The 13,181-nt window shown below is 33.1% G+C and overlaps 1 protein-coding gene and 1 long non-coding RNA gene across 2 annotated transcripts in view; both read right to left on the bottom strand.

The window, feature by feature from the left end:
* LOC143069520 (uncharacterized) overlaps positions 1-13,181 on the bottom strand; it is a 384,816-nt gene that overhangs the window by 120,270 nt on the left and 251,365 nt on the right. The window lies entirely within an intron of this gene.
* Positions 4,639-6,087, bottom strand: LOC143066663 (uncharacterized). Its single transcript, XR_012975726.1, has 3 exons — positions 5,972-6,087; positions 5,304-5,350; positions 4,639-4,762 (listed from the first exon to the last, which is right to left on the bottom strand). It is a non-coding gene; the product is annotated as an uncharacterized LOC143066663 (long non-coding RNA).

Below are 13,181 nucleotides of genomic sequence, written 5' to 3'. Positions count from 1 at the left end.
GAGACGAAAGATACCAGAGGGACAGTCAAACTTATAGATATAACGGACAAACAGAACCACTGAAGTGCAACAAAAACAAACGCGAATGGATGGACTGACGGATTGACGGATAGACAGAGGTTACACAGTCTACCCCTACTTTTTTAAAGCTTGGGTATAAATAACTCGACTAAACTGACAAATAAGACATCTGTGGAATGTACCTAAAATAAAGATTAGGAACCACAAATTGTCAGACATTATACAATACCCACAAAAACATTACTATTAAATGCATAACGGTAGAGACACGTCATTTAGCAATGCAAATTCACACTCGACTAAACAGTCATATTCGCTAATAGGTCATGTTCGATGCTTGACAGACATATGACATAGATGTTAAACCACATAAATCACGAAATGCGAAGGGAAAAATATCCCATCAATTAGTAGTAGAACACTGATTACGGACATAAAAATGAATGAAGACCACAAGGGAAATAACCAAACACCGAAGCAATAAAACAGTATGGGCCAATAAAACGGAAAACCAGGAACAATCCAACAACACCAACAAAACCCTTTACATACAGCTACATACAAATATTGAGCAACACGAAACATTAACGAAATCACTGCGAGTGATAAAGCACATTCGGGGAGTCACAATCGAGGAAAAAATTAATCGATGTTGTGTATCTACAAGTTTAACATATGCGTTGTCATTTATTACAAATATACATTGAGCGACAAAAGAAAGGATACACTTTTATTTTCTTAATATTTAAAAAAAGAGTAAAGATATAAAATGAAATTTGATACACGCTTTCATTAGGTAAAACTACGTCCCATACATATTGATGTTTTACCTGTACAATAAGTGAGTTCTTCACAGTTTTTAAATTCAAATTTTGGAAAAGTTGCACGTGCAAAAAAATCTGTTAGTAAAATTCGACTAAATTTGATGTTGTTCAACACCTGTTTCTGTATGCAGTCGTAAGTTCACAAAATTTCAAGAAAACATTTCAAAATGACCCGTCTTACGCCTGCATTACGGGAACGTGCAATTGACATGATTCAAGCCGGCATAGGTATGACTGCTGTGTCATGAGAAATTGACTTTAAACGATTGACATTATATCGGCTACAGCATAGATTCAAATGGATTGGATCTACGGCGGATCGACATCGGTCTGGGCGGCCACGAGTAAAAACAATTGCTGACGACAGATTCATTCGTATACGGCATTAGCGGGATAAGTTTATGCCTCCTAGGACATCGACTGGTGTTGTTCAGGGCAGACGTATAAGTGCACAAACAGTCCGTAGAAGACTCCTGTCTTTTAATCTTCGTCCTAGACGTGCATATAGGGGACCGACCCTGACACAACGACACAGACAAGAGCGGATAAGATGTGTAAAGCTCGTTTACGATTGAGATTCCATAATGAATGGAGCAATATTTTGTTTTCTGATAAGTCCAGATTTACTCTCCAGCATTCAGATGGTCGAGCAATAGTTTTAAGACGATCAGGTGACCGATTTGCAGATTGTTGTGTCCAAGGGCATGACAGATTTGGTGGTGGTAGTGTCATGGTTTGGGACGGCATATCTACGCGCAACCGGACTAATCTTGTGATAGTCAGTAGAACACTAAATGCCAAACGTTATAGAGATGCAATTCTGTCAACGGAAGTGGTAACTTTCCTTAACAGATATGGACCTGGAATAAAATTTCAGCATGACAATGCCCGTCCCCACACTGCTCGTGTTAAAAATGCATACTTGCAGCAACAAACCATCGATGTGTTGCCATGGTCATCGAAATCTTCTTACATGAATCCCATCGAGCACATATGGGATGAACTAAACCGCAAAGTCTGCTCAAGGCAACGCCAACCTGTTACACTGCAAGAATCGTCCCAAAGGGAGTGGAACAACATGCCTCAGGCTAAAGTTTCCAAAATTGTCTTGTCTATGCGACGTAGACTTCAATCAGTAATTAATGCCAATGGTGGACACCCGAGATATTGACTGTTCAAACTGTCAACATCTGATGAAACGTACTGTTATTCGAGATTTTTTGTCTCATCTGTTGTTTTTGAAATTGTGCCAAAACTGTTACTCCGCTATACTATATTTTTTTTAGTATGCATAATTGATTGTTAGTCATTCATACATTTGTTTTTATTAATTTTATGGTGAAATCTATTTCTTGAAAATTTGATAATAAATAAGTGTATCTGTTCTTTTGTCGCTCAGTATATTTCAAAAGAGTAAATAAAATATTAGTTGCTTCTTTAAATCTGTCAAAAGGGTGACTTTTTTACGATTTATAAATCAAAACCTTTGATTGGAAAGAACCCTATAATATGAAATGGTGGGTAATTTTGTTTGCAGTGGTTGATCTATTTTGTTGCATAGTACGGTTCTCAACTAGCAATCATTATTACTCTCATGAAAAAAGTAAAAGTATATATTATATAACTGGCTGAAAAGTATAAATGGTATCATTAATTACAGGTGAATTAAAATAGATACTGAAATATAAAGAGCATAAAAAGTATAAAAAACTTTTTTTGCAAGCTTCTTTTCATTTTCCTTAATATGCTTTTGTTTACAGTTCAAAATCACAAAGTTGACGGAATTGGAAGGCTCCCATAACAATATTAAATGACTGTTGCATGATATGACGACTTGATAGATATATAGTTGTTGCAATAGTGAAGTTCAAATAGTCGCCAATTATATCACGAATCAAATCTTTATTAACATCTTAAACACGTTATGTTAACACTATAATTGATATGGCAATTTAATGGTTCACCGTCTATTTTTGGGTCGTCTTTCAATGTTTACTTAATTTATCAAAGAGTTGTGTAGTATTGATACATTTGTTTGCAATGAACGCTTTCTATATGTCCTGGATAATCACTTTGCATGAGAGACACGTGTTTCGTTAAAAAAATACTCATCATTGATGTTTTCATGTAAAAAAAATTTCAAAAGGCTAAATAAAGTTCGCAGTTGAAGATCATTGAAGACAAAAAATCAAAAAAAGTTTTCAGCATACAGCTACGGTATTCTAATTTAAGAGCAAACATCGATTAATCTCTTATCATTTTGCTAGATAAACAGTTATTACTTTGATAATCTTTCTCAGAATGTGAACATTTTTGTTTACTATCATATGTTATAGGTAATAACTGGCAACTGATCTCGTTAAATACTTTTAAGTTTTATGCTGTATTAAGAAACAATGATGCTAAACGTCTACGTTATTGATCTCACATAAAGAAATTTATATGGAAAAGGTAAATTTATTGGAAACTTACTAGCATATATTTGTTACTATTTAATTTTTGAACTAGCATATATTTGTTTAGGGGCCAGCTGAAGGACGCATCCGGGAGCGGGAATTTCTCGCTACATTGAAGACCCGTTGGTGACCTTCTGCTGTTGTGTTTTTTTCTATGGTCGGGTTGTTGTCTCTTTGGCATATTCCCCATTTCCATTCTCAATTTTGTTACTAAATTTATTGATAATCAAGAATTGAAGTTGTAATTTTAATAAAATAGAAACTAACAGGACTACGATTGTATCATAAGCCATGAGAAAAATCATCGACATACTTGTAATTTCTTGATATTTTGATTGATTGGTTCAAACTCTCTTATTTTAGCTGGTTATATCATATGTATAATCATGGCAACAATTTCATTGTATTATTAATAATGCACTTACCTCCAAAATACAACATGAATAATAATTGTTATAACCAGGAACAAGATTGACACTCCACATCCGATAGCTGATATAAGACTGAGTGGAAACAAGTGAGGCAATGGCTTTTAAAAATGTAAAATTATATGAAGACAGATAGACTGACTAGAAAACTGAGACAAATTCACTACTCTATAAAGATATCCGGCAATGCTATTACAAATATATATAGAATAACCATACATTGTCTCGAAATATCAATGTTATTTGTACAAGGCTTAGAAACAGGTAGAAAGCGAGGCTGTGCCGAGCATTTCTACCTGTTTCGAGCCCAGTACAAATAACCGATTGATATTTTGAGACAATGTATGGTTATTCTTTATATACTGCAACTCTTATAAGTGTTCTAATTGAAGTATTTAGGGTAAAAACCATCATTTTTAATTTGGAGCGGACGACGTAAAATGTCCGCGAACCTGTATGTTTTTTTGACGTCATAAATAAAACTCTACGGAAACGCATTGTCAACGTCATAAACAAGGTGATATACGGTCAGTGACTGTATATCACATATGAATATACAGTCACTGCAATTTGACTGCTCAAATAGGACAGCTGCAGTATATATATCAATAGTTAAAATCAACTGGTATTCATTGTAAGTATACGTAAACAAATACGCCGGAAAACAAGTCTGATATGCTTGACCTACATTGTTTACTTTAAAAAAAGCTATGTTTGTACTGGACACATCTTCACAAAGAACGCGTAGGTGTGTAATGATAGATATCATATAATTTTCAGATTCAAATTCAAAATAGCTACAAGTGTAGACTGATGTGATATTTTATTGTAAGACTGTGATATTTTATTGTGAGACTGTGATATTTTATTGTGAGACTGTGATATATTAGGTAACATAAGTGAACATACTGTCCTCCCTGGGCTCATCAATATGGCAAAGTTAGTTGTGTGATTATATTCACATATCGTGTTAGTGTCAGCAGCATCAACAACCCGTGAACCAAACGTCGACCATGCTCCATTAACAGTATTTCTATAAGATAATATATACATATCACACTTGCAGTATTTCTGTTGATATCATTTCGCGATCAAACGTCAAAAGTTGAGCTGTATTTGGCAACACTTATATGACTTTTTTGTCCTCAAAGCTCTTCAACTTCATTTTTTTTTGCCTTTTCAATAGTTTATTCGAGCGCCACCGATTAGTCATTTTTAGACGAAACGCGCGTCTGGCGCAAATATAAAATTTCAATCCTGGTATCTCTTATGAGTTTATCGACACGATATACAAATGTAAGTGTTATCCCATATTTATCTTCCATGATATGTAATGTTTATGCATGCTGATTACTGTGTTTAAGTTATTAATTCGAACAACATTCATTTCCTTGTTTAAAATCCGTATCTTTGTATATCACTATGCCAGGTCAAGTGGTTTAAAACTTGTTACCACCATCATATGCGTTGGCTTGTCATAAATGTTTGTTTACGTCTATATTTTAAGAAATCAAATGAAAAATGAGGACGTTGTTTTTTTTATAATTGGTACAGACAATCCTTTTTATACTTACGGAGCACTGAAATTCCAATGTCCACACAACGGTTTGGAATAGTTTCCCTTTTTCAAAAGAACATACAAACATTATTTAAACACAGTAATGCCAGATTTTCACACTTTTGTTATATGACTAGACTGTATAAACAGTTTATTTAGTTTTTTCTCAAAAATGTCCCGTACCAAGTTAGGAATATGGCTGCTGTTTTTAATAGTGTTTGACGTTTGTATTTGCTGCACAACGGTGTATCTGTTGTTCCTTTGTGTTCACAATTGTCACTATAATTTGTTTTCTTTCAATCGATTTATGACGTTTAAACACCGGTATACTAACATTTTATTTATATAAAGAAGTCCCTACGTTGAGTTCAAAGTTTTAACAAATGACTTAAAATTTTGGGTCATTAATATTGTTGAAAAATGACATTGCAGTGATGTTAGAGAGCAAACTACTTAAAAGTACAGAACCTTAAACAAACTCTACAAAGTTGAATACACCAGAAGGGACCAACATCAAATCCAAAACTTAGACAGAGCGTTGAAGGGTCAATGAGATGCCCTCTGAAGCACACTCAAACTCCATGATTTCTTTATGAATCCCCAAAGTTTCACCAAACAATGAGTGTACCAAGAAAAATCAGTGACATAACCTTATAAAGAGATAGTATGTAAAAGTTCACTTACCAACAGATGATCGAACTTTATGATTAAGGCATAATCTGAACAAGTTGTTCCGTGAATCGTAAACTCAGCTATTATAGAATTAACACCAAAACTCCCATTGAATGGTCTTATAAACCTGTGAATACAATGAATAAAATTATAATCAAGAAAACAAAAAATAAAGTGTTCTGATAGATTTTTTTATGTCATAAACAGTACGCCTGTCTATATTAAAGTGGACAGTGTTTAATTAGGAAGTCTGGATGCCAGGCAAACACTGAATGTTTTAAAAAAATGTACGGGACAATAAAGATGTTTCAAAGGTGAACTACAAGATAGCTCTAAAAAGGAAAACGTCAACTTAACCTAACAAAATAGATTTCATGAATACGTGACATGGTCTTCATTGGGCAACATGTCATCCGAAATAATAATAAAAAAAGAGAGGAGAATTTGTGTTTCCTTTGTGTTAAAACATCAGCAAATACAACTCTAAACTTACCCATTTTGTATTAAATACTTCGGAAATAAATGTGAAATATTTCTATAGAATGTGCTACTATATCCAGTCAACCCTGAAAAAGACATATTAAAAATAGTTTTTGTGTTTATCATTTTGATAAGTTTATGAGTATACATCCTTAGAAAGTATGCATCATGATTTACCCATTCATGACCAATAATCAAAATGATGAGTAGCTTGAACATTCCTCTCAAAGTAAAGCAAATTTTGGATATTGAAACCGATTAAATAAAATCAGTATATTTAAACCATTTATGTTTGAGACCAACACATGCGAAAGAATGTTTGACATATAAGATGGCCCTAAAGAAAAGTTCATCCAATCCGTGTACGTTTTTTCTGATTCTATTGTTTTGCGTTGATGTCGGATACCTAACACCAGGTTGTATGTATAACGCAAGGACCGCTCTTAAGATAGGCATCCATATAAATCAGACAAACCTACAAGGTGGTGACACTTAGAGGTTTTGAGTATTATACATGATCAAGCAGTGAAACTGTATATAATTTACGTGTTGAGCTATCATTACTTAGTTAATTAAATAATATAGTTTCAACAAAACTTACAGGTAAGAACACGTCATCTTGAATTTAAAAATTCTGACCAGAACTACTTGCTTTATTTCAAATCCAGTAACGACGTTTTTATTCAAAATGTGTTATAACAAAGTTAATTAAAAAGTTGCAACATGCATTGTTTATGTTGACCTCTAACTGGGTGTGATATAGTGAAACCAGGACTTGATGCTGACAAACCATATTTGATAATTCAACTCATAAAACATTTCTTAAACTGGCAACAAAATCAAGCCCTTTACATGTATCGCGAGAAAGAAACACAGCTCTTTCTTTTCTCTTTGTTTTTATTTTGCCATGGTGTATTGTTCTTTATTTATTTATTTTCTGCATGGAGAATACTGTAAATACCGCTTTTGACATGATAGATAATGATATTGGGTTTGTCGGCCTTACAAGATAGCGGTTGTTCTATTTTATCCTAGCAGCTCGTATCATATATTCATAATCTGCAAATACGATCATCAACTGCTATATGATTGAACAGTGTCAGTCCGTATTTCAGCTTAAATTCTTCTATATTTCTTTTCATTTTAAAAGAAATTAGATTGCAAAATATTTAACAAAATGTCATTGTACAACAGCACTGTTTATTTTTGACTTCCTTTGTTTATATTGATGAATCATTGTGTAGCTTTGCTTCAAATTGCTTGATCATACGTGTAAGTAATTGGAAATACATGTACTTTGCATGTTGAAAAAAAAAACAGTTTTTATTTACCCCCACATATGTTCGTTTGCAGTTTAATCTCAGTTGCTGAATCTGATATCCATGAGTTGGATGTTGTCAATCGGTCAGGTACAGTTATCGCTTTCGAACTAGTCTTCCCTACTTCCATTACTGAAATAATCGATTGTACTTGAATCATTGGTATATACATTTTCTCCCATATTTGGGCATTTTTACATTTCCTGACCGGTGTGAGGAAAATGTTTCTCCTCACTGTTCTCGGCTAATGATAAGTCGAAATTTGATTATGACGTCAAAATGTTTTGTTTTCTTCTCAATTTTCCTATTGTGACGTCATGAAAAAAGGCGACCTTGCTGATGACGTCGCATATAAAGAACACAAGTTTCTGAAAATCTTTGAAAAAGATTGATTAAAGTTATCAGAGAAACAGATTCCGACACTATAACTCGTGTATACAAGAATCAACAGGATAAAGCGTGTAAGAATAAGCGAAAGATATATATTATAGTGTAAAAAGATATTCATTCTTTCAACAACGGTTTTTTTAGTACATTTTTCGGAATTGGAGCTGATTTTCTTCAGTATTAGTATTTTACATTCCAACAGCCAATTTAATTTATTTTCTTCTAGAACTAATACACTTAACCGTAAAACAAAATACTGAACTCTGAAGAAAAGTTTATAAAGGAAATTCCTTAATCGAATGACAAAACCAAAAGCTCAAACACAAACACATCCAACGAACGGATAACAACTGTCATTCCTGACTTGGAACAGACATTTTCTTTTAATCTGGTTCAATAGCTAGCTAAAGCTGTCTCTTGTATGACAGACACATACTATTCATTTATATTACCAATGATGTGTGAACAAAACAAACAGACATAATAGATATAAATGTCAAAAATAGGAGAGAGCAGTCCACATTGTGTTATTATCTTAATCACTTTAAAAACAAACAAATATATAAACAAACATTTACCATGGTACAATACCGAAGCCACGTCACATGTAACAAAGAAACACTGAAAAAGGCATATAGACGAAGCATATACACAATAAAAAAAAATGATCATAGAACAATGACAGCATGTTTAAGTACAGAGTCATGTCATTGTAACAAAGAAACACTAAAAGCTTATAGACTAAGCACATAAGCAAAAATGAAAAACTAAGAATACAAAATAATCATAGAGCAATAAGATAATGACGGAATGTATAAGTACAGAACCACACCAAATGGATACCATCAGAAAAAGACTAACAAGTAAAAGTAATATTATAAAGACAAATAAGAGAATACTATAACACGTTATAAATGAAATTGTTTTAGAGTACATTATTTTCAAATTAGACTGTGGACTTCACATGAACATTTTTTCGGGGTAATGATTATGCAATTCTTTAATTTAATAGATTTCCCCCCTAATTTAGACTGCATACATTTTCAAAGTTCTATGTTGATCTTGCAACACTTTTAGAAATTTTGGATCTCAATGATCTTCAACTTTGTACTTTATTTGGCTTTTTTTTTTTTTTTTTTTTTAACTTTTTTGGATTCGAGCGTCACTGATGAGTCTTTGGTAGACGAAACGCGCGTCTGGCGTATATACAAAATTTAGTACTTGTATCTATGATGAGTTTATTTGCATGGTTTGCTGTTCTGTTAAACAACAAATCTGAAATTCACTAAATACCATACTGTGTCGTTATTGCTATCTTTTTTGTACAGACTGGAGCTTCAAAATGTTTTGGACCGAACATGATTCTGATTTATTTCTAATACAAAACGTGTATAACATCTGTTTTTGATATTTTTTTCATAAGATAACATGTAAGTTGACGGGCTTCAAAATTATTGTGAAACTGCCTATTCTAGAGGTGGCGTGAATCAGAGGTGGATACTTAAAAATTCCAAAGATATTTTAGATTACATACAATATAACTCTCTTTCATCTTGTAATAGTATTAAAACATTTGACTTTTTTACACTTTACACAAGTATTCCACATTCCAAACTAAAAGACAAATTGAGAGAGTTGGTATTGCTTTGTTTCATTAAAGAAAAAATGACCAACGTAGATACAAGAATCTTGTCTTAGGGAGGATAAATCCTACTTTGTAAAGGATCACTCTGATTCAAACAAAAAATTCTCTGAAACTGACATTATCAAGATGCTTTATTTCTTGTTTGACAACATATTTGTTACGTTTGGAGGACGGGACGCGTTTTTCAACAGACTGTCGGCATTCCAATGGAACAAATTGTGCCCCTCTCCTTGTCGACTTGTTTTTTTATTATTATGAGGCTGACTTCATACAGGAACTTCTTAGGAAGAAAGATAAGAAGTTAGCGATATTCTTTAACTCTACTTTCCGCTTTATAGATGATGTTCTTTTACTAAATAATTCAAAATTTGGTGACTATGTGGAACGCATCTTTCCCATTGAACAAGAGATACAGGATACTACAGATACAGTTAAGTCGGCCTCATATCTTGACCTACATCTAGAAATTGACACTGAGGGTCGGTTGAAAACAAAACTTTACGACAAAAGAGATGATTTCAGCTTTTCAATTGTGAACTTTCCATTTCTAAGTAGCAACATTCCAGAAGTACCTGCATACTGGGTATATATCTCCCAATTGATACGATATTCCCGTGCTTGCATTTCCTATCATGATTTCTTGATAAAGGGTTGCTGCTCACAAGGAAACTATTAAACCAAGAGTTCCAAATGGTGAAGTTGAAATCATCCTTTCGTAAGTTTTACGGACGCCGTCACGAGTTGGTTGACCGTTATGGAATAACCGTATCACAAATGAAATCGAATATGTTCCTTACGTTGTAACTACAATCCCCTTCCCTTTCATGGATGTGACCTACCGAATTAGACTATTTACCGGATTTGTTATCACATAAGCAACACGACGGGTGCCACATATGGAACAAGATCTGCTTACCCTTGCGGAGCACCTGAGATCACCCCTAGTTTTTGGTGGGGTTCTTGTTGCTTATTGTTTAGTTTTCTATGTTGTGTCGTGTGTACTATTGTTTGTCTGTTTGTCTTTTTCATTTTTAGCCATGGCGTTGTCATTTTATTTTCGATTTATGAGTTTGACTGTCCCTCTGGTATCTTTCGTCCCTCTTTTAAAGAACACGTTTCTATAGTTGATGCTGGTTGTTTAAGAAATAATTCATGGAAGCCAGGAGGGATAAAATTAACGAATATCACGGCCCTGGCCATGTGTAAATTTCCAATAATCTATGGCTTCCATGAATTATTTCGATTCTACTAGGACAAATACGGTCATTAAAAAAGCTGAAGCGAGGGTGGGTATGCTGTGTGTGTGGCTGTTCTTATTTACTCCCTGTTAGATAAAGCTCAAACATTCTTATAATTCCGTAGCTTGCATGGATTATTTCGTGAACAACCGCTGAAAAAAAATGTTTCATTCACCAAACCAGCAATTGTCATTTTGATTTACATGTTTTGACAAGCTACCGTCAAATCCAAAGCTAACATTTAGTAACTAAGGAGCCGTCATATTGACTTGCTGAAATCAGTAAATATGCGAATAATGCAATAGAATAGAAAATCAAACAAAACCTACCTTGATAATCAATTGTAATGCAATAGTAAACGACATTGCTAAAGTTCACGTAACAGAAAACTTTCAACTCTAGTGTTTTCAATTGTATGACGTCACGTTTTGAAATGACTTAAATGCGCCAAAAACATTAATAGACCTTTGCGGAATTTTATTTTATTTTTATTGTTTGGTTTCTGCGAGCTCTTGTGCATTACTTCTGTTTATTATGCATCCAATTAAGAATAAGAGTAATTTTGTCTTTTTTTTAATTGCAATTTTTAACACAATAAAATCGGCAAAGGGTTTGCAAATAGGTTTCAATACATACGGATTTACGTGGGAAGTATATTGTAACAGCCATTATTATGTACATCTCGGAGTGTGCGCTAAGTATATATATATATAGAGAATTTTATCACAGTGTTGTTTACAAAGCGAAAGAAGCACGTCATATTAGAATCTCCATTAATATGTTTCCACATCATATTTTAAACAATGCTACCCGTTTATTTTAAGTTTTGTATTAAAGTTTTTATGAGAGATACAAAAAATCTTTTTCAATGAAATTTTCGCCAATTATTAGTATTACATGTAAGTATTTGATTGGAACCATTTTTTCTTTTCTTTTTTCTATAGGATAAGTGTAAATTGTCATTCCAGTTTCTTCACTTTAAATTTATCAAATCAAATTTCAACAAAAGGCTTATAATCACAATTAAAAACCAATTGTTCAGAGAACAATTGAAGGTCTTTCCACCAAAACAATGTATTTTAATATGAAAGGTGTAAAAATAGGTTTAAAATGTCATTTCAATCGTCAAATGATAGCTTATTGTACGCTGATTCCAAAAATATATGGTTTCTAAACAATATTTTTTTAGATAAGGGAGATAATTTCTTACTTCCGGTTTGAAAAACTCTATTTCCGATAATATTTGACTATTTACTTGACACTGATTCCAAAAATATCTTGTTTTTTATACTTTTATGTAATAAAATACAATAAATAGCTACTTCCGGTTTACACAAGGTCACTTCCGGTTGTTTTTTTAAGTTTAAATGGTTTGATACCGTTTGTCAAAAAGTCTAATGACTTTATTATGTATACAGATGGGGTAAAAGCAAAGGTCAAAATCTAGAACGTCAAATTAAGCTATGACCTTTTGATCAATTTCAAGGTCATTAACAAAGAACCTCAAATCAAAAGACCATAGGTCTTAATTATGTTTAGTTTATGAGTTATATCACCATACGCGTATTTTTAAATACCAAAGGGGAGAAAACTCCCTTTCACATTCAACGTACCCCTGCAATCAAAATTTACGTGTTACGACATGTCACAACAAACGATTTAGAAAAAATAATTTGTCGATATCTTAAACGTTTTTTGGAAATGAGTGGAAATGAGCCATATTCAAAAATTAGAATATGACCTTGACCTTTGACCTTGACCTAATTTTCATTTTTTTGGACCAAGGACCTCAAATCAAAAGATCCTAGGTCTCTATCAATTATGGTTTACCAGTTAGAAATGCAATTCACTTATATCAAATGAATAAGGGGAAATAACTCTCGTATGGAGCATTCATATCACTTCGGTCAAAATAGGACAAATCATGCAAAGGATATAACGAGCAATTTTGTAAAATAAATTTGTCATAATATTTTACGTTTGCGAAGGAGTTGCGCTCACAAGGAAAACAGTGTTTGGGGAGATTACTCCTACAAAGAAAAGTTTTCGGTTACGCAGGGTAAATTTCAAAAGCGCATCAATTGTTCGATATCATATACCAAATATCTAAGCGACATATTGCAAAACAAATGTTTATCGCAAGAACAAAATTA

The sequence above is a fragment of the Mytilus galloprovincialis genome, chromosome 3 (assembly GCF_965363235.1).
Source record: "Mytilus galloprovincialis chromosome 3, xbMytGall1.hap1.1, whole genome shotgun sequence".
Taxonomy (NCBI): domain Eukaryota; kingdom Metazoa; phylum Mollusca; class Bivalvia; order Mytilida; family Mytilidae; genus Mytilus; species Mytilus galloprovincialis.
This window is presented reverse-complemented; position numbering and strand designations above follow the sequence as displayed.